We start from the raw sequence: 23407 nt of genomic DNA, 5'->3' as shown, positions 1-23407 counted from the left end.
CCCCCCCCCCTTTATTTTCTCACGACTAGAATTAGGAGATTGAATAAGATACCTCAGAGCTCTCTCAACTCCCTCATTCTGTAATTTGCTGCATGTGTACATTATAATAAGCCAAGGGTCAGGGCATTTCCAGAGTGGAGTGAGGAAAGGTAATAGTAATAAAAGTAATTTTAAAAACAGCTAGTGGTTATTAAGCCCTGGTTTTTACATGACGGATGTTGTGCTAAGCACTTTGCCTGCCTATCTCTGTGCTTTTTACTCTACCCCTCAAATGTATGCTCCCCGTTGCTCAGGCTTATGCAACTAGAAATTGGCAGAACCAGGTATTACACCCAGGGTGCCTGATTATAGGTCTCTGCCCCTCACCCCTCAGCCCCCCGCCACCCCCCATGCAGCGTGCTCCATTTTCAGAGGAGAATGGGCATATTAGGTGCTTCAACAGTCATGTTAAATGAGATTTGTGACGACCTAGTGTATCATGACACCAAGGAAATGTCATCTTACCTGAATTACTAGGCAGCTTCCTAACTCCTCCTTCCTGCTGGACAGCTCTCCGTACCCTCCTCCAATCAATTCTCTAGCTCAACCCCCCAGAGACTTCTGATATGTTTTCCTCTACCTAAAAGTCTTCCAATGACATCATATTGTCGTTAGGGCAAAGTTCAATTAACCCCTTCACTGATTTTCAAGGCCACATGAGTGGGTGGTGTGCCAGCCCTGCCCACTTCCCCTCCACCCTGTCCTGATAGTGTCACTCTGAACTGGACTGTGTACCAGTCCCAGATGCTCTCTGCTCTCTCTGCTCCCATCTTTGCATGCATGGGTCCACTGCCTCCTTTTCTGAGTTCCTCCCATCCCTAATATTAGCCTAGCTAACTACATGGAAACGACCTAAATGTCCATCAACAGATGAAGGGATCAAGAAGATGTGGTATATTTATACAACGGAATACTACTCGGCCATAAAAAAGAATGAAATATTGTAATGCCATTTGCAGCAACATGGATGCAACTAGAGATTATCATACTAAGTGAAGTAAGTCAGAAAGAGAAAGACAAATACCATGTGATACCACTTATATGCGGAATCTAAAATATGGCACAAGTGAACCTATCTACAAAACAGAAACAGACTCACAGACATAGAGAACAGATTTGTGGTTGCCAGGGGGAGGGAGGTGGGGGAGGGAAGGACTGGGAATGTGGGATTAGCAGATGCAAGCTATTATATATAGGATGGATAAACAACAAGGTCCTACTGTTTAGCACAGAGAACTATATTCAATATCTGGTGATAAACCATAATGGAAAAAAATATTTAAAAAAAGAATGTCTATACGTGTATAACTGAGTCACTTTGCTGTACAGCAGAGATTGGTACAACATTGTAAATCAACTATACTTCAATTAAAAATTAAAATAAATTCAATTTTAAACTATAATATGATGCCATTTTTTAGAATAAACAATTTGAAAATAGATGGTATTGGCTGAGGAGGCAGGAAAACCAACACTTTCTCAAATTGTTGGTAGAGTTTGGTATAGTCTCTGATGGGAAATTTGGAGAGATCCACCAATATTTGAAATGCCAACCTAACTGACTTAGCAATTATGCTTCTAGGAATCTGTTCTCTGATATCCTTGAAAGTGTACACTAAAAATTTAAGACTAAAAACAATGTAAATGTTTGTTAATATAGGACTAATTACTTAAATTATCATTCACCTGAATAATGGAATTTCTCTGCAGTCATTAAGAGGAATAAGGCAAACCGATAAGGTATTGATATAAAACCATCTCAAAAATATAACTTAAAAAAACACCGGGTTCAGAGTACTTAGTACGCTACCATTTACAGAAAAAGAGAGGATAGCTACAAACATAATATTTCAGGAAAGATACATAAGAAAACAGTGATAATCACTCAGAGTTGAGTGGCCTTAGCTAGAATCTTGAGTTTTGCCTGATTAAATAAATATATACCAACAGGAGACAGAATGTCTTCCAGGCTAACAGGAAAGCCAGATGGACCAATCAGGTGTGTATTTGCATGTTTAAAGACTGTATGAACACAGCCACTATGGAGAACAGTATGGAGGTTCCTTAAAAAACTACAAATAGAACTACCATATGACCCAGCAATCCCACTACTGGGCATACACCCTGAGAAAACCATAATTCAAAAAGAGTCATGTACCACAATGTTCATTGCAGCACTATTTACAATAGCCAGGACATGGAAGCAACCTAAGTGTCCATCAACAGATGAATGGATAATGAAGATGTGGAACATATATACAATGGAATATTACTCAGCTATAAAAGGAAACGAAATTGAGTTATTTGTAGTGAGGTGGATGGACCTAGAGTCTGTCACACAGAGTAAAGTAAGTCAGAAAGAGAAAAACAAATACCATATGCTAACACATATATATGGAGTCTAAAAAAAAAGGTTATGAAGAACCGAGGGGCAGGACAGGAATAAAGACGCAGACGTAGAGAATGGGCTTGAGGACACGGGGAGGGGGAAGGGTAAGCTGGGATGAAGTGAGAGAGTGGCATGGACTCATATATACTACCGAATGTAAAATAGATAGCGAGTGGGAAGCAGCCGCATAGCACAGGGAGATGAGCTCAGTGCTTTATGACCACCTAGAGGGGTGGGATAGGGAGGGTGGGAGGGAGACGCAAGAGGGAGGAGATATGGGGATATATGTATATGTATAGCTGATTCACTTTGTCATAAAGCAGAAACTAACACACCATTGTAAAGCAATTATACTCCAATAAAGATGTTTAAAAAAAAGTCTATCAACAAAAATGCGCTGCTACACAAAGGAAAATAAGGTTAAAAAAAAAGATCACTGAACATGCACTCGATTTTAAGACAGAGAGAAAGAAAGAAACTTACACCAGAGAAGCACAAATAGTTCCAGCATAAGACAAATGAATTCTTGTTGTGGGGTGGCCTTCTGAGAAGTTACTTAAAATATCAGTTATCCTTTTAGACAATTCATTTTCCTTCTTGTTTTTCAGTGGTCACTAAGCAACCTTGTAATTATTCATTCAACTTCTTAGTTACGTTGACTCTAAAAAGTGGAATCCTTGGGCATAGGTCAAAACCACTCCAATCACAGGAAAAGAAATGGACGTTCAGGTTTAAAAACATATCATGTATGATTTGGAGGAACGTAAGTACATAAACAAGAAAATGAGCTTCTCTGGGTATACTGAAATACGCTGCTTCTCATCTCAGACCTCCCCTGGAAAAACTCTCCATCACCGGATCCAAAGCCATGCCCCACTAGTGGGCTCCTTACCTTATCTTCCTATTATTAATTACTGTTCATTCTAACATAGGTATCAGCGCAGTCTTACATACCAAACTTGAGTCTCCCAAATTCTAGGCCTGATCAAAACAGCGTCAAGCAGGAAATTTTAAAGAAAGAAAAACAATTTTTTTTAGAGTTTAGATTAGCCAGCAAGACAAGTAATAAAGAGAACATCATGTCTAACATTTTAAAAATGTATGTAGTGATTAAGAATTTTCAGGAAATAATACAGAATCATTTATTATTTTAGAAAGCAAGTCACACACATAAACCACACAAAACACACATATACCGCATACACACACACAGACACATACCATTTAGGGCCTAAGTTATTTAAAGACCAATCTAAGGTTAATAGAGCTTTGGAAAATATTGTCAGTAAAGGAAAAAATTAAAGGAAGTTTCCAGGTTGGAGCTGACGTGTGTAAGCTTATTCCTGCCTACCACCTTTATACTTTCTACTTTTGCTGCCTGGAATGCTCTATCTCAAAGATTCCCAAACTTTCTCAGTTTACAGAACACTTAGCATCTCAGTAATTATTTTTCCTGGAACCTCTAGACCAAAAGAAGAACCGAACATTTAGGTTTATTAGGTAGTTAAGTGCTAACGATTGAATAACCATTTTATGCCTCGACAACATTCGTTGCTGTTTAAAAAAGTGATACATATACATTGAAAGGAAAAAGGTAATGTTTGTATTTCATCCTTAAATAGCCCCAATTATTTACTAATGAGATAGTAATGGGCATGATACCACTTCTCAAACCTTGGAGTCATAATAGATACCACTTTGCTTTTTATCAGAGCAACCACTGAACACCCAGCTCTGCCTAGATAATCACGTCAGTGAAAATAATGTAGCATATGATCCAGTGTGGAAATTGTCAACCAGCTATAGTAGTTTGCATGGTGTCTAACAGAGGTTGAGTATCACTGTTTGCCCTGAAATTTTTAAATATCCTTCAATGCCCCTGTGAATTCACTGCAGAGACCTGAGCTCCTCCACAGCGTTCAGAAACCATGGCTCTACCCCAATATTTTTACATGATGTTTGTTTTTGCATGGGTTCCCTAGAACACACATTCTTAGGCAAAGCTTACAAGCCAAGGCTTTACGGAGAATTGTAGTCCCAGGACATTATGAAGGGAAAAGAGAAGTAAGGCAGAAAAAGAGGGAAAATAAATTCAAGGTGGTGAGTATGAGATGGCTGCATCCTCACAAATAAACATACCTGGTTGCTTGGTCACCAGAACTTCGTCCAGACAGAACTTACATCATCACTGTATCTGGGAACATTCTGTCTGCAAGAAGAAGGGGCATTTCTCTGCCAGTTTCTTTCTGTCTCCTGACTCCTGTCTCTCATTGGTTGAAGTTTGTCCCTTAGGGAATTGACTCACTCTCCCTTCCAGGTTATGTTCCTGGGGAACCCAGCATCCTGCCACACAGCTGGAGTTCTTAGTCCTTTCTGGAAGTGATGGGAGGAAACTCTAAAACTAGAGACCAGTTGAGCCTCAGCATTGAGTTGTTGAGCTTCCTGCCACTCCCTGAGTCCAGTCCTTCTTGGGGGAGGCTGAGACAGCTGGACGAGGTAGGATATCAGGCAACGTCAATGTCAATGGTGGAGGCTTTCCATTAAGCAGAAAAGAAATAATAGGTTGGGGGGACAGGAGGGGCCAATCAGTCTGGAGACGCACATAAACTGGGTCCTGGATACTCTGCTTCTTCTCATCGTTCAGGTCTTACCTCTCATGTCACATTTTCAAAGAAGCCTCCCTGACACTCCCTAAAATGCCCTTCTTAGCCATAGCTGACACAAAACTGTGTGTTTTTTTCATAAATTCACAGCACTTCCCACTGTCTAAATTGTACTATTTACTTCTTTGTTTTCTCCTCTTAGAACATGAGCTCTATCTTAGCTAATGTCTTCAACAAAACTACAAGACATACAGTAGGTACATTAAAAATGTTTATTGAATGAATGAATAAATGTTATCTAACATTCATGGGGCTAGAAAGAGAATCAGAGGGCCAGTCAGGAAGGTGCTGGGATTGTAAATTTACTAGGCAATAAGGAAAGGAGAGATCTGTACGAGGACTGTGTGTTAAAAAACCCAAGATTCCCAGGTTTACACCGTTGCATACAAAATATGAAGCTGCCATACAAAGTATGGATATCTGTTGAAATAGAATGGAGAACAATCTTTTATGTTCTATTGATAGGAATTAATAGGAACTTATTAGCATGGGCAGTCTCTAAGCTAGATTTAAATTAAAATAGAGCTATTATTTCTCCAGGATGAAAGGGGTCTTAAACTCATCCAATCCAGCCTTCCGTCCATGCACAGTACTCCCACAGCATCACTTCACATGATCCTTTTCAGCCTTGAACAACTGCAGTTATGGGGAGTCACTACTTTCTAAGACAACTCAGTCATTTTCAGCAGGGTATGTCATTTTCAACAGGGTATGTCATAAATTTCTTCTCAGTTTTCATTATTATTCCTTACTCTGTTTGTGCACCCAGAAGAAATAACATAATTGACAATGTTCTTGTACTCGAGCAGCTGGTTTGGGGGCCAAATTGAAGGAATTAACATTTATTTTCATTAAATTTCCCCTTGCTGTGTTCTGACCATCATTCACCCATCCAAGAGTCTTGGGGATCTGAAGTATGTCATTCATTGCATTCACAATCCCTCCTGATTCTCTATCAAGAGCAGATCTGATCTGCAATATACTGTGAAGTTGCCGATAAACTTCCTGAAAAAGGATAAGGTCAGAAACAGAATGAATGGTGTACCCCTAGAAACCTCGATCCAGGCTGATAGTCATTGGTTTTACAGGCAACCACTAAACAGTGATATATACTGTTCTAGGCGCTAGCAATTCATCAGGGGAAAACTAAAGACCTCTCTCTTTCTGCTCTTTTGGTGCTAAACATTCTAGTGGTCTATTAATCAATAACTTTTGTGAATAGTTATTAAAATCCAAATTAAAACATTGAGCTGAACTTTTATCTGCATTTCTCTATTTGTGGACAAATTTCAATTGAGGGACTATGGGCAATACTCTATTTCTATTACATTTCCCCAAAGTATCAGACAAGAAACCCTATCAGAGAAAATGAGGCTAATCTAATGTGACTTTTTAATTAACCCACCCTAATTTCCAAAAATCATATCCTTCCTTTTTCAACATATTACGACCACTTCTTCAGCCTCTCTTATAGAAGCAGTATGCTAATGCTGAGGATTCAAAGATGGATATAATTCAGTAAATTTCCTGAAAGAGTTTACTATTTAATTGTAATAAATGAAAACCATTTCCTTTCTTTTTTACTGAAAGTGATGAAAGCCATGTGGCAGACCCCAAAGCCTTTTTATTCAAAATCTTTCATGTCCCCTTTCTCCCTCATCTTCCTAGACTACAGAGATATACAAATAAAATACTCCTTCCCAAACTGCCCTGCAGTGAAGTGTGACTATGTGACCTGGTTCTGAACAATGAGATTAAATCCAAAATAACCAGATGAGGTTTCTGGGAGAATGTTTTACTAGTACAGAAAGATAATTTGCCCTTTCAGTCTTTTGCCCATCTTCCTTCTTCAATTCAGTGCCTAGATGTGTAATAGCCATTTTACAACCATGAAGGTGCAAATCATTTACTAAGAATGGAAAAGTCAGTTGTAACGTGCATTGGTCCCTAATGACTTCCTTGAGGAGTTGCTAGCCCAAGACAGTTCATCTATTACTAGACTTTTTATTATAAAAGAAAATTAAACTCTTATCTGTTTAAGCCACTGTTGACTGGATTTTTTATTTGCTTGCAGCTAAATGCATTTCTAACTTTTAGTTGGCACAAATGAATTCAGGAAAAAAAATCAATATATTGGTTGAAATATTCATAATAACCTAAATCAAACAGGGTAGTTCAGTGAGAGCCCCCTCCCCAATTGTATTTTGTGAATAATTTCCAAAGTTAACTATGAAGTTAATAATATTACTCTTTAATCAAATCATTCCAATTCTAAAATGTATCTTAAGTAAAAATCCCAAGTAAGAAGAAGTAAGGAAAGGAAAATATTTGTTGTAGAATGATTTATAATGATGAGGAAGTGATCTAACAGATAAAGAATAGGAAAATAAAATTTTCAATGTCCATTGAAGGACTATTATGCAGATCCCCCAAATAATAGTTATGGATCCATGCAAATTTGTCATACAAATTGCTGATGATGTACTAAATGAAAACACTGAGATATGAAGTTGAATAACATCATTATTGAAACTATATAAAATATGGGTAGATAAGGCAGAAAAGGAATGCACAAGTAGAAAAATAATTGGTTTTGAGATGACTCAATTTTTTCAAAATTATTTCTACTGTTATAATTTTATACTTATAATTATAAGACATTTTAGATGATAAATATTATTTTATTAAATACCATGTTCTTTCAAAAATATCTTTTTGTATTCCTACCAGGGACAGAGGTATCATAAACTTTTGGTTTAGAATCACTGTAAATTTAAATAGATATTTAATTTAAATAAATGTCATAAAACAGTTAAACTCAGAAAACAGATGAATTTTTGTAATATTAGGAAAGTTCATTAAGATTAGAATGGTTACTCTCAAGAATGAACACGAAATGTAGAGTCAAACGACTTAAACAAATTTTGTTTTCATTTCCCTTGCATGTCATGGACAACAAAATTATCTTAATGATTAAGATTGTTTTGTTTTCATTTCCCTTGCATGTCATGGACAACAAAATTATCTTAATGATTAAGATTGTCTTTTGCACAACTAAAAATGGCAATAATACGATGTCAGAGCTGGGAGGAATTTAGGAGATTGTCTGTCCCCAGCTTTCATTTCAGAAATGAAGAAACACCTAGAGAAGTTAAGTGACTCACCAAAGTTCACATAGCTAGTCAGTGGAGAACAAGGATAGTGTTCAGGTCTTCTTTAATGTTATTCATTCCCCACAATAAACATTTACTCATTAAATAAGCATCTATTAAGTAGTCACTCTGTACTGCTATACTGGACAGTGTGCTAGGTACCGTTTTCAAAGATAAGTTGGGGATAATACGCTACTCTGTGAGGATCAGAGTTTTGTGGGGTGAACAACAGGATAATAATTATAAGCAATATTGACATAAGTGCTTTATGTTCTACTAGATTCCAAATGTCTTGGAGTATGATCTTGGAGGACCTAACAGATGATGTATGAGGAGCCCAGGGAAGAAGAGACTTTTGCCTTACTTCTGAAGATTTGAGTGGAATTTCACCATCCAGAAATAGTACATTGCAAAAGTGCAGAATAATAAAAAGAACCAGGTGTGCTGAAAAATGCCAAATACTTTGATATGGCATAGACTTGGAATGGAGGAGCAAGGGAGAAGTGGAGGTAGATGAGGCTGGGGGGTAAGTTACAGACACTTTGAGAAATCCTTCTATTCTCTGAGGATTTTGAACTTTGTGGAATAAGCAAATAAAAAGTGCAGATTATTCCTAGGTAGGAAAAATAGTATATTTAGATTTGTTTTAGAAATCTATAGAGGTGTGAAGGACAAAACTGAACAGGAAGAGGCAGAAAGACAAGTTATGAGGTTATCGAAATAGTTTGTGCAAGAAATACTAAAGGCTTGAACTAAGGCAGTGGCAGTGGTCTAGAAAGAGGAATAAATATCTGAGAGATATTACTGAGATAGAACCAAAAGTATTTAACAAATTAATTATAGATATTGAGGGAAATGGTAGAATCAAAGTTGAAACAAACAAATAGTTCTAGAAATTTTAGGCAAATTCTCATAACACAAAGAACCTAATGGAATTTAACATGGTCTTATCTATATGTCATAAATTGTTGCTCAAGACTTCCATATCTAGTATATCAAATTCCTGCTAATCAAACACAAGTTATGCAAGGGAGAGGTTAAATCAAGAATACTTGTTATATTTACCAAGACTGAATTATGAAGAAATAGAAAATCTGAACAGACCAGCCCTATAACTAGTAATGAGATGCATTGGTAATCAAAATACTCTCAGCAAAGAAAAGACCAGGACCAGAGGGCTTCACTGGTGAATTCTATCAAACATTTAAAGAAGAATTAATACCAATTCTCCTCAAATACTTCCAAAAAATTGAAGAGGAGGGTACCCTTCCAAATTCATTCTATAGGGCCAGCATTACCCTGAGTCAAAGTCAGACAAAGATACTATAAGAAAGTTATAGGCCAATATCCCTGATGAATATTGATGCAAAAATCCTCAACAAAATACTAGGAAACAGAATTCAGCAACACATTAAAAGAATTATACTCCATGACCAAGTGGGATTTATTCCTGGAATGTAAGGATGGTTCAACATATGAAAATCAATGTAATACATCACATGAACAGTATGAAAGGGGGAAAATGTGATTACCTCAATTGGCATAGAAAAGGTATCTTATAAAATTGAACACCTTTTGGTGATTTAAAAAAAAACACTCAAGGGCTTCCCTGGTGGTGCAGTGGTTGAGAGTCCGCCTGCCGATGCAGGGGACACGGGTTCGTGCCCCGGTCCGGGAAGATCCCACATGCCGCGAAGCGGCTGGGCCCGTGAGCCGTGGCCGCTGAGCCTGCGTGTCCGGAGCCTGTGCTCCGCAACGGGAGAGGCCACAACAGTGAGAGGCCCGCGTACCACAAAAAAAAAAAAAAAAAAACACTCAAGAAACTAGAGATAGAAGGAAACCTCAACATGACAAAGCTCCCATATTAAAACAAATAAACAAACAAAAAACCAAAGCTAACATAATACTCAGTGACAAAAGACTAAAAGTTTTTTCTTTACAATCAGGAAAAAGACAAGGATGCCTGCTTTTGCCACTTGTATTCCACATGGCACTGGAAATTCTAGCCAGAGCAGTTAGGCAAGAAAAAGAAGTAAAAGGTGTCCAAATTGAAAAGGAAGAAGTAAAATTATCTCTGTTTGCATACAACATGATCTTATGTGTAGAAAATCCAGAAGATTCCACATACAAAAAAAAAATTGTTAGAATGAATCAATCAATTCAGCAAAGTTTCAGGATAAAAATTCAACATGCAAAAATCAGTTGCATTTCTACACACCAGCAATGAACAATCAGAAAATAAAAGTAAGAAAACAATTTTATTTATAATAGCATCAAAAAGCATAAAATACTTAGGAATAAATTTAACCAAGGAGGCGAAAGACTTATACACTGAAAACTACACAATGTTGTTGAAGGAAATTAAAGAAGACACAAATAAATGGAAAGACATCTTGTGTTCACAAATTGGAAGACTTAATATTGTTAAGATGTCAATACTACCAAAAGCAATCTACAGATTTAATGCAATCCCTATCAAAATTCCAGGGACACTTTTTTCAGAAATAGAAAAATTTACCTTAAAATGTACTGTGGAATTTCAAAGAACCCTGAATAGCCAAAACAAGTTTGCAAAAGAAAACAAAGTTGGAGGTCTCACACTTCCTGATTTCAAGTTCCTTACAAAGCTATAGTAACCAAAAGAGTGTAGTACTGGCATAAAGGCAGACATATAACACAGTGGAACAGAAAGAAATGCTCAGAAGTAGACCTTCACATATATGAGCAAATGATTTTCAACAAGGGTGCTAATATCATTCAATGGATAAAGGATAATCTCTTCAACAAAGGTGATTGGAAAAACTGTCTATCCACATGCAAAAGAATGAATTTGAACTTGCTTAGTCAGCCCTAGTTGTTGTAACAAAATAGCATAGGCTTGGTGGATTAAATAACAGACATTTATTTCTAACAGTTCTAGAGGCTGGGAAGTCCAAGATCAAGGTATCAGCAATTCGGTTCTTGGTGACAGCCCTCTTCCTGGTTTGTAAACATCCTCTTTCTGCCTGTATTCTTACATGGCAGAGAGAGGGAGCTCTGATGTCTCTTCCTCTTCTTATAAGAACACTAATCTCATCATGGAGGTTCCACCCTCATGACCTCATATATAACTAATTACCTCCCAAAGGCCCCACCTTCTACATTGGTGGTTAGGGTTTCAATATATGAATTTTGGGAGGACACAAACATTCAATCCATAACACTTACACTTATAGAAAAATTAACTAAAAATGGTTCAAAGACCAAAAATGTAAGAAAGACCTAAAACTATAAAACTCTTAGAAAGAAACACAGGGGAAAAGTTTCATACCTTTGGATTTGGCAAATATGCCCTAGATATGACACCAAAAGCACAGGTAACAAAGTAAAAATAAATAAATTGGACTATATCAAAATTTAAAACTTCTGTATATCAAAGGACAGAATCAGCAAAGTGAAAAGGCAACCTATAGAATAAGAGAAAATATTTGCAAATCATATATCTGATAAGGGGCTAATATCCAGCATATATAAAGAACTTATACAACTCAACAACAAAACAACAAATAACTTGATTAAAAAATGGGCAAAGGACCTAAATGAACATTTCTCCAAAGATGATATACAAATGGCCAACTAGCATATAAAAAGATTCTCACTATCACTAATCATTAGAGGAATGCAAATCAAAACCACAATGAGATTTCATCTCATATGCATTAGAATGGCTACTATTAAAAAAAATTTTTTAAACCCAGAAAATAACAAGCTGTCGGTAAGAATATGGAAACATATGAACCCTTGTCCACTATTGGCGGGAAAGTGAAATGGTATAGTCACTATGGAAAACACTGCAGCAATTCCTCAAAAAATTAAAAATAAAATTATAATATGACCCAGCAATTCCACTGCTGGGTATATATCCAAAAAGAATTGAAAGCAGGATCGCAAAGAGATATTTACACACCCACATTCATAGCAGCACTATTCACAATAGCCAAGAGATGAAAGTAACCCAAGTGGATAAATAGAAAAACAAAATATGGTCTATACATACAATGGAATATTATTCACCCTTAAAAAAAAAGGAAATCCTGATATATGCTACAACATAAATGAACCTTAAGGCCATTATGTTAAATGAAATAAGGCAGTCACTAAAAGACAAATACTGTATGATTCCACTTACTCGAGATACCCAGAATAGTCAAATTCACAGAAACAGAAAATAGAATGGTGGTTGCCAGGGGCCAGGAGGAGGGGGAAATGAGGAGTTATCTGAATGTTAATGAATACAGAGTTTTAGTTTTGCAAGATGAAAAAGTTCTGGAGATTCACTGCACAACAATGTAAATATACTTAACACTACTGAAACATATAAATGATTAAGATGGTACATTTTATGTTATTCTTTTTTACCACAATAAAAAATTTTTTAAAAACTGCTTGTGGAAATCCTCTGAAACAAGGGGTTAAAAACCATGTTTGAGGGAAAAAAATTAATTAAAATAAATTTATGCTGAGACCACAAATTATTAAATCTGTCTTTGACTTTACGTCTCAGACCTTGAGCAAGGAACATACATTCTCCTAAGAAGATGAGTTCAAGTGAGTAGGAGTCAGGCAGGGGCAACTGCAAGGCAAGGGAAGAAATAACTTCTTGATGGAGCTTCTACACTAAGACGCCATCCCTGTTCCAGATTTCAGGACGTTGGAGCTTGCTCTTTCCTCTTCATTCATCAAATGAAGATAATGAAGAATTACAGGGTGGAATTACTTGCCAAAGAGCTTTCCATTTTCCGACTGCCTCCCTCAGATGATGCTGATTGGAATGAGAAAAGTTCCCTGAGGACAAATGCTCGTGCTCTTAGGACGAGAGTTTGCTTGCAGCAAAAACAGAATGCTCAGAGGTCTGGTTTTGTTATTATTCACAGTCCCTTGGGCGAGCCAAGCACAGTCAGCAATACTCATCCAGGCCAGTCCACCATTAGGGAGCTGCACGTGAGAACATGGGCATTTCCCCTTTTCTTTCAAGCGAGTCAGGTCTTTAATTGGATTGCGGTAATGTAACCTTCCCTGTCCAACACTGCTATCCAAGGGGTGTGAAAGCAGCTCGTGTTACATTTCTCTGAACTCCTATTTGACTCATAGTTTATACTACTGTTTCTCAGTCTTCCCTCATATACTGAACTCTCTTAAAGGAAAAAAGATTCTTATAGACTCCCGCAGATTCATTTAAATTCTTTCTATTATAATTTTAATTATGTTTGGCAAAACAAGGCAAAAGTCTTTATATTAGTTATAAAGACCCCCCCCAAAAATTTCAAATACAATACAAAAGCACACAACCCAGATATTCAAAATCACAATATTTATGTGTGATGAATAGCACTGTTTTCCTCAAACTGAATCACCACTTTCAACAGGAATATGGTCGTGTTTGCTCCAGAGCAGGCTCCTGAGATGGGTGCTTTGTGACCACTCAGCTCTCTGGTCATATTTCTACACTGAAATTACTATTAAGCCTTTGCTCATACAGCCCATTCTGATGCCACTTGGCCTTACTTAGCACAAAGGCATCATATACATAATAATTCCACCTCTATTGTTTACTCATTAGCCCACAGTCACAAAACAGTGCTACTTGGTGATCGGTGTAAATGGGGCTCCTGAAATTACAGGTCATTTAGTAATGAGAGGTAATCCAAGTCACGCAGAATTGACATACACTAATTTTTTAGACAACCATATAAATTAAAATAAAAAAATTAACTTTGAAGATAAATGACAGAAGATTTAGTTTCTTGGAATCAGTTGAGGAACATTATAGTACACTTCCCTTAGCATCTACTTAATACTTAAAGTATTTCATTGTTTACTATGTATCTCCACCAACTTAAAGTGACAGCAACTTAAAGGCAATAAGTTCAATGGTTCTATGGCTTCTCCTACAGAACCCAATAAAACTATGCCCATTGCCACAAATTATAATTGACCAGCTATTGCGTCAGAGGCTGCTGAACTGATTGATTAAGGTTTCCTGAATGTTTACTCCTTTGGAGTCTGTATCAGTCAATTTATTTTTTCCAGTTGTATTGAGATACAATTGACATAAAACATTGCCTAAGGGCTTCCCTGGTGGTGCAGTGGTTGAGAGTCCGCCTGCCGATGCAGGGGACATGGGTTCGTGCCCCGGTCCGGGAAGATCCCACATGCCGCGGAGCGGCTGGGCCCGTGAGCCATGGCCGCTGAGCCTGCGCGTCCGGAGCCTGTGCTCCGCAACGGGAGAGGCCACAACAGTGAGAGGCCCGCGTACCACAAAAAAAAAAAAAAAAAAAAAAAAAAAAAAAATTGCCTAAGTTTAAGGTTTACAATAGGTACCAATTTATTGAGTTAAAGAAGATATTATTACTGGGACCAGGAAATGCATTCAGCCCATGTGTAGGCCATTTTGAGACATGAAGAGAAGTTCTTCTGGCGCACCATGGATAGCGTTCCATTGACCACCTGCATTCAGACCATACCACCTGAGCATTCAAACTTGTTGGCTTCCTTTCAGTTGGAAAATGGGAACTGGACAAGAATGACAACTATGAAAACCTATACCAAACCTTCTATTGTCAAAGCCCTTTGCAGAAGGACTTTGTAGTGGAAAGGATGCCGGGTGAGAAAGCCAGAGCCCTGCTTGCTCTATCTTTATCACAAGTAGTTGTGTGACCTCAGGCAAGTCACCTAACTCCTCTAATATTTAGTTATCTTATTTACAAAATGAAAGAGTTGAAATAGAAATTCTCTAAGATTCTTTCTCACTCCAACGATATAGTAACTATGAATGAGGGGGAAACGGGAGAGTTGAGGTAGGCTGCCACCTTATCCTATATTTTGCTGTCCTAGAGCAGCCTGAATAATGCCCTTACTACTGAATTGTTTCATTTTTCTCTCCCGTCTCTCTCTTTCTCTATCTTTCCCTTCCTTCCTTCCCTTCCAGATGGTGATCAGCCTCAGGGAAGAAAGAGGAATGGCAACAAGAACACTTTCAAAGGGTATAACCGCAGACCATCTTAAACATACGCATGTGTTCCCCTTCTCTCAGGAATAGATATGGCTCTTTTGATGTTTTTCTGTCTCCGAAAGTAATTTCATGCGAATTTGCCAATCTGAATGTTGAACGTTTTCCAAAACATCACTTCATCAAAGCTAATGGGTAACTGTGTCTGGTAGTCAAGAGCTCATTGATGTGTTTCCTGTTCCATTACTCAATAAGCATTAAATAACAACAACAGAAAAACTACTATTAAAACCACTCTGGAAGAGTTCTTTGAGATGGGAGGAAGTAGGAAGGAAGAGGAGAAAACACATTATGCAGAAAGTTGTAACTCATACAAAAGGAGATGCATTTGTTCCCTACAGCCCAAAAGGACTTTGTGATTTGCTTTGAGTGTTACTCTGGCAGGTGATGAGGTGGACACTTCTTCCCTCCCGTAGGGATGTGTAATCACACTGAACACACTAGCTCCACCGTGCTGGTTAAATTGACGTTACTCTAAGAGAAGATATGGTGAGATTTAAGAGAGTTCAGAAGCAAGTAATGAAGACTACTAAAAAAAATGGGGGAAATGAAATGAATTGGACATGTTTTATGAGTTTGAAAAGGATGAAGCTAATGGCTAACTCAACTACTATCTTGTGGGAATGTTGGTATGGCTGTCAGGGGACAAACCTAAAGAAAACAAACTTTCTGTGTCCCTCTAATAAATTTTTAAATTCAGAATTTCTTTTGATTCCAAAAACTCTAATTTGTTCTTTAAGCAAATAACCTTAATAGCCCTCATTATATTTTTTATTAACATTGTCTTCAGTTCTTCCATACAAAGAACCTAATCTGATGAGTCAGCCTGAAGTCACCTTCTCAAACATCTCTATCTCCTTCAATGGCTAGTAATAAATGGCTGGTGATGTTTCTTTGCCTACTTGTGCCAGCCAGCCTGTGGTGTCCTTAACACCAGTGTAGTCAGGCTGTTGGGCCTCTTAGGTAGAAGTAGTCAAGAAGTGAAAGGTAAGGAGGGTATCATTTCTCCCTCCAGGAGGCCTGCAGCAAAAAGGCTCATCAAGAAGGGAGTACCACGAGAACCCCTCTGGTGCAGAGGGACTCTGCCAGAGTAAGTAGGAACAGGCAGCCTCTCTCCCAGCCAGCTCCAAAATGGTCCACTGGCTCAGCCAGTTGGCTACCCAAGGCAGCTAAGCAGACGACAGGCCTCCTCTGCAGCTTTCTGGTGTAGGGACCATCCTGTCTGGTATAGTTATCTGAGCTGTCTACCAGCTTCCTAGTTTGGGTGATGGTCCTATATGGACTGTCTACCAAGTTCCAATGTTTGGCCCCAGTTACTTTAGCAGCTGAGTTGCCCACGCAAAAAGCAGAAAGATTAGGGAGTCTGAAATCTGTACTCAAGTCATCATATTCCCCAAACCCATTCATCTAACCTAGAGCTTGAGAAAATGATGGGGAAATGTTACATGGATTTTGAGGAATTCTTGGTAGCCCTAAGTAATTTACTGATTTCTTTCATTTTCTGTTCCACCCACAATTTCATGTACCTATTTTCATTTCCTCGTGCTTGTCTTGGCCACTTACATTTTTCTATGCCAAAAAAAAAAAAGAAAACAAGAAAACCCTACAGATTCTTTCCTCCTCCCTACCTGCCTATTCTTTTGCATGTAGATAGCCATTAAGGTGGATAGGAATGTTTACAAATTTCAAAATGTGAGTATCTCAGTGGAAGCATGTAAGAAATACTGATGGCTGAACTTCACCTCAGACCAAATTACTCAAGACTCTCTTGGAATGAAGCCCAGGCATCAATATTTTGAGAAAAACTTCCTAGGCAAATCTAACATATAGTCAGGTATGAGAACCATTGATCTGGAAGCTTGGTTTCTCCTGGGCACCACAATCTGGGCAGTTCCCGTGAAGTGAATGTTGGTACCTGATAAAGTAACATAGTTCCCCAATGCTCTTGCAACATAAATCAACGGTGTTACAGTAGTTTCCAGACGGGAGAGCTTGGGGGTGGGTAGGGTTATTAAGGAATGTTTTGTTGCAGCAGTGGAAATTCATAGAAAGTTTAAAATTACAGGTATATTTCTACTCTATGAGGAATCTCTGTCTAGAAACCTTGTATACACAATAATAATTATAACTAACTCTTACGTGGTGTATACTACGTGACAATTATTAACATATTACTTCTGTTAACTCACTCTATATTCACAATAACCTGTAAGGTAGGTAATATTTTTATCCCCATTTTGCACATGAAGGAACTGAAGCAGAGGCTAAGAGACTTGCCTGAGATACTAAAGTAGTGCACTGCAGAGTCAGGATTTTGAACCCTGACTGTCTGTCTCCAGGATCTCTGCCCTAAGGTGGCCAAAAAGTTCATCCGGGTTTTTCCGTCTTACAGAAAAGCCCGAATGAACTTTTTGGCCAACCCAATAACTCTAAGATAGGAGTATATCTCTGGGGCCAAATCCCATTATAGAACCACTTGATTTGTCTGTGATTCCTTAAGCTGAGCTAAACATTTCCTGTTTTCCAATTCTATTTATGGGTTCTAATATTGCTGTTTGAAGACAAATCTGTTTCACATACAGGCATACTTTATTTTATTGTGCTTCACAGATATGGTGTTTTCACAAATTGAAGGCTTGTGGAGTCAGACTCTCAGTGCTATTTTTCCAACAGCATTTGCTCACTTGGTGTCTCTGTGTCACATTTTGGAAATTCTCATATCTCAAACTTTTTCAGTATTATTATATTTGTCATGGTGATATGTCATCAGTGATCTTTGAAGTTATATTACTACTATGATTCACTGAAGGCTCAGATGATGGTTAGCATTTTCTAGCAATAAAGTATTTTTAAGTTAAGGCATGGACTTTCTTTTAGACATAATGCTATTGCGCTCTTAATAGTATATGGAATAGTGTAAACATAACTTTCATATGCACTGGGAAACCAAAAAGTTTGTATGACTTGCTTTATCATAATATTCACTTTATTGCTATGATCTGGAACTGAACCTACAACATCTCTGAGGTATGCCTGTAATAAAGGTCTTATATATATATAGGATTACAGGATTATATATAATCTAGGATTAGGGCTGGAAAGGCCTCATAAATCAACACAATCAGTGTTGCCCCTGCATTTTATGGATGGCCAAACTGAGGGCTAGAATGTTTGAGATATTTCTAAGGCTACACAGCTCATCAACTTAACTCCTGGCAATATGGTGGACTAGCTGTCCAAAGACACTTCCCTTGGTATAGACCACCTACAGTTCTGGATAAAAGATAGATAATATTTTTTTAAATGAATGTCTGATTTATTCATTAAAATCCTTCATTAAGCTGATCCCTTGTTAACTAGAATGGATGTTTAATGAACTGTGGAGTTGGGGAACAGGAGACTAAACCTAAACAGGGTGATAAGTTGGAATGAAGACCCACACACAGCCAAAATCCCTGAAACATTGCATCTACAGTGGGAGGTCTAGAAAAAGCCCACACCACAGAGGAAGTGGATAGGGTTGACTGCAGTGTGGATGCTTGGCGAGCAGTTAAATACAATACAGAAAGGGGAGGAGGAGAGGCAGGAAGAGGAAGAGAAGGTGGTAGAGGGGGAAGATGAGGAAGAAGAAGAAGAAAATCTCCTCGGAAAATTTCTCATCACATTGGTGTAGCTTTGGGGTCAGAATTCATACTAATTAAATGAACGCAGCTAATGATCTGAACACAAACTGGAGATTTAGTTTAAAGTAGTGCCAGGTAGGTTGGTACCTGGTAAGATAAAAGCAGATTTTCTTTGGAGGAACACAGTTTAAATCTAGGTCTCACTGCATTTCCACAGAAGAAGTTTCAAAAAAGATGAATTCACAATCAAATTTCACAAAACCCATAAAAAGGCAAGGCACCATAAGCAAGAGTCCACAGAAAAACAAACTGCAGAATCATCCTGCCAAAAATTCAGATCTGGGAACTATTAATACAGAATATAAAATAATTATGTTTAATATGTTTAAAAAACAAAAGAAGATATTGAAAGTGTGATGTAAGAACAAATGACAATCAAAACAACTAGGCATTTTCTAAAAAACCCAATAGAGTTTCAGGAAAAAAATAATTGAAATTAGAAATGTTGTAGACAGATTAAGCAACATGTGATAGACTCAAAGTTGAGCCATCAAGATTCCCCTTCAAGGAAGGACTTATTCAACTGCAAGGAGTACGGTCATCAGTCTGCCTCCAGCTGTCACCTCCTTCAGAGTTTGCCTCAGATGTGGAAAGCTGCATTTGCCGAGGTCACTGGAGCAGCCTGTATCCAGTGACTAAGTGATGAAGGATACAAAGACCCTGTTGGTTCCATCCCAGTGCAGGACAGCTCTGGCAGGAGATATTCACTTCTGAGCTCCCTGATGGATTAGCCAAGGATTTTTTTGGACTTCACTGCAGTTTGCTTTTTCCCTCCACCCAGTCCTTCTTCTTTCTCCTTCCTTTCACAGGTTTTGATCCTTAATAAACAGCTCATACTTCAAACTCAATTCTACCATCTGCTTCCAGAAAACACAACCTGTGGCACAGCAGATTAGACACAATTGTAAGGAGACTCATTAACTTGGAAAATAAATATGAAGTGATAGCCCACAGGAAGACAAATATGAGGGTTAAGATACTGCAGATAGAATAAGGTCTGGAACAAGAGTAGTCAGAATTCCATAGGAGTTAACAGAGGGAAAAGGGAAGAGGCAATATTTGAGAAGACAAATTTTGGCAGAGAATTTCCAAAAATTGATGAAACATACCAGTCCTCAGATTAAGGAAATACAATGAATCTCAAGTAAGATCAATAAATAAAGCACTGAGTTTATTATTAGACAAAGAAAAGATCATAAAGCAGGCAGGAGAAAAGGCCAGATTACCTTCAGATCATCAAGAACTGATTTCTCAACAGCAAGGTAGGAACCCTAAAGACAGTGGAATCAAAATATTGAGAGAGAATAACTGTCAATCTAAAAGTGTCAAAGAGGGACTTCCCTGGTGGTCCAGTGGGTAGAACTCTGTGCTCCCAATGCAGGGATCCCTGGTTCGATCCCTGATCGGGGAGCTAGATCCCACATGCATGCTGCAACTAAGAGATCTCATGCCACAACTAAGAGTTTGCATGCCACAACTAAGAAGTCCGCATGTCGCAACTAAAGATCCTGCATGCTGCAGTGAAGATCCTGCGTGCTGCAACTAAGACCTGGCACAGCAAAAATAAATAAATAAGTATTTTTAAAAATAATTTAAAAAAATAAATGTGTCAAAGAAATGCTAATTATGTGACATGATGTAGGTGTTAGTCAGCATGGTAATCATATTGCAATATATAAAGATATCAAAACAATACATTGTACACTGTAATGTTTACACAATGTTATGTGACAATTATACCTCAATTAAAATAAAATAAAATTGTATACCCAGCAAAACTCTCTTTTAAGATTTATGAAAAATAAAAGACAATTACAGACAAATTAAATCTTAGAACAATACCCTCATCTAACCCTTTTCCTGTATAACCCTTAGAAGGTATTTTTCAAATTCTTTCATAGCTGCCTGATCTGCAGTACCTGCCTCTCCTGCAACTTTAACATTTTTCCACATCTTATAGCTTTTTGAAATGTGTGAGCCAGCCTGCACTAGCTGAGAGGGGTTTAACATTATCCTAACCCTGGGTAATGCGACCATAAATTTCTTTGGCTTCCAGCTTCATAACAATGATGTCTACTGTGCTTTTTTTTAAATCAATTCTCATCTCATGAATCCAGAAACTTAGCTGCTCTTCCACCTTTTCCATAGCTTCATCACTCATAGACGTTACTTTAGCACTTTTTGTTTGTTTGTTTGTTTTGGCCATACGCGGGCCTCTCGCTGTTGTGGCCTCTCCCGTTGCGGAGCACAGGCTCCGGACGCGCAGGCTCAGCGGCCATGGTTCACGGGCCCAGCCGCTCCGCGGCATGTGGGATCTTCCCGGACCGGGGCACGAACCCGTGTCCCCTGCATCGGCAGGCGGACTCTCAACCACTGCGCCACTAGGGAAGCCCACTTGATCACTTTTCCGAGTAGACTCGTGTCCAGGTCAGGATTTCCTCTTCCTTTTTCTGAATGTACTGCATTGTTGATTTATTAGCATTGACCTTATAGCCAACAGCACTGTAACTCATGACTGAATGAACCTTCTCTAACACATACTTTCTCCATAAGGCAAATCACAGCTTTTTTTGCACTTAGTAACACAGACAGAATTTCAGCACTATGCTTGGGGGCCATTTTAAACAGCAAAATCACTCCAGAAAGCACAAAAATGCAGAAAACATGACACTAAATAGATCACAAAAAGGACACTTGTATACAACATGAGTGCTGAAATAAGAAGGCAGAGTGTCACCTTGTTCAACCTTCACTGGGTTCACATGCATCAGGCAACTCACATTTTTCGCTGTCCTGCACAAGTTCATGAATTATCATGAAAGTGCTGTGAGGACTGATTTCGGGGATACAAGTAAATTTTAATGAGTAGACAAACTCACAGATAAGCTCTCTGTAAAACATGAGGACCAACTGTACAACTAAAATATTGCACAAAAATTTCCTGAAAATTGGAGAACTGCTCAGAATTAAGGCATGCTGAGATTCTTAGGTTGCTCAGGGGGAGAGTAAACATACCGATTAATTTTAAATGTTTAAGTTAAATGTTCATGAAAAGAATAAAAACATTATGTTTCAAAAGAATAAAAAGTGTGTTTTAGTTCAGTCATAACCACAAGATGTCATTTTATACCCGTCAGAGTAGCAAAAATTAAAATCAGATCACATCAAGCATTGGTGAGAGTATTGGCAAACAGGAACATATATATTGCTGGTGGAAGTGTAAATTGACACAACCATTTTGATAAAGTTTGTCAATACCTAAGAAGGCTTATGATACGTATTTTGAAATGCGGTACCCAGAACAGAATGGACTATTCCACACACGAATCAATTAACTCAGGGCAGAGTGTACTCTTGCTTCCTATGACTTGGGGCAGATTCTCACTTTGCACTCACTTCACGACAGTCACACTCCAAAGTGTCAACAGAAACTTTTAGATATATTGCCAAGCCAGAGCTTCCTCAATCTATGATTGGAAAGGCAAGGTTTTAGACCTAAAAATAGGCATTCCATCACACCAAGTGGTCTGCCTCTATCTGCTACCACCTACTTCATCCTCTTAATTTTGCCTCCACGGCTCCTGTGATCAGGTATCCAAGAAAGGCAAAGGGAGCAAAACTTACGTGTGTGAAATGCCATGCGGTCCTGATGGGAGGTCTCCTCTTTGCCATGTCATCCTCTCCCACTTTTCACCCAGGACATGAAAGTGGGACTTCTAATATATTTTTAATCCCAGATTAGAGATTGTTTTAAAATTTGGGTCCAAAGTTCTGGCTCTTGTTAACAACACCTACCCTTTCAGACATGCAGAGCAACGTGACCTTGGTTCGTGCAAAAGCTCAGGCACCTCTAGAGCAATGAAAACAGCATCAGAGACCACTGCAGGCTTGGCAATGTCAGAGGGGGATGGAGTTTGGGCAGAGAAGAGAAAAACTCACTCACGGCCAGTCCTTGGTGCCAGCCTTTACAACATCAGTTAGGCAATGGTGGGTGAGAGCAAGTGCTGAATCATCTGGAAGATTCTTGGAGGTTCTTTGATGGAGATAATCCAAATAGAACATAGCTTAAGCCACCAGAGACAGAAGAAAACAGAGGGGAGGCATGGGACGAAAACAGGAGGATGACATAAACCACATACTGAATGATTAGACTCTCCCCGGTGCCGTTCCCCACCATGATCCCAGAATACCTGTACAGTCACATTCCCCTGTCAGGACATAGAAATATTTTCCTCTTAAGAAACTTGAATGGTCCCAGGTATTCAAATACTACCCTTTGGGAACCCTAACAAGAAAACACTAACTTATCATCCTATCTCCGTAAAGAGAGAGAATTCAGTCAGTTTTTTTAATTGAAGTACAGTTGACTTAAAATAGTCAGGTGTTGTTCAGGTGTACAACATAGTGATTTGATATTTTTATAGATTATACTC

This window comes from Orcinus orca, chromosome 9 (assembly GCF_937001465.1).
Source record: "Orcinus orca chromosome 9, mOrcOrc1.1, whole genome shotgun sequence".
Classification (NCBI taxonomy): domain Eukaryota; kingdom Metazoa; phylum Chordata; class Mammalia; order Artiodactyla; family Delphinidae; genus Orcinus; species Orcinus orca.
This window is presented reverse-complemented; position numbering follows the sequence as displayed.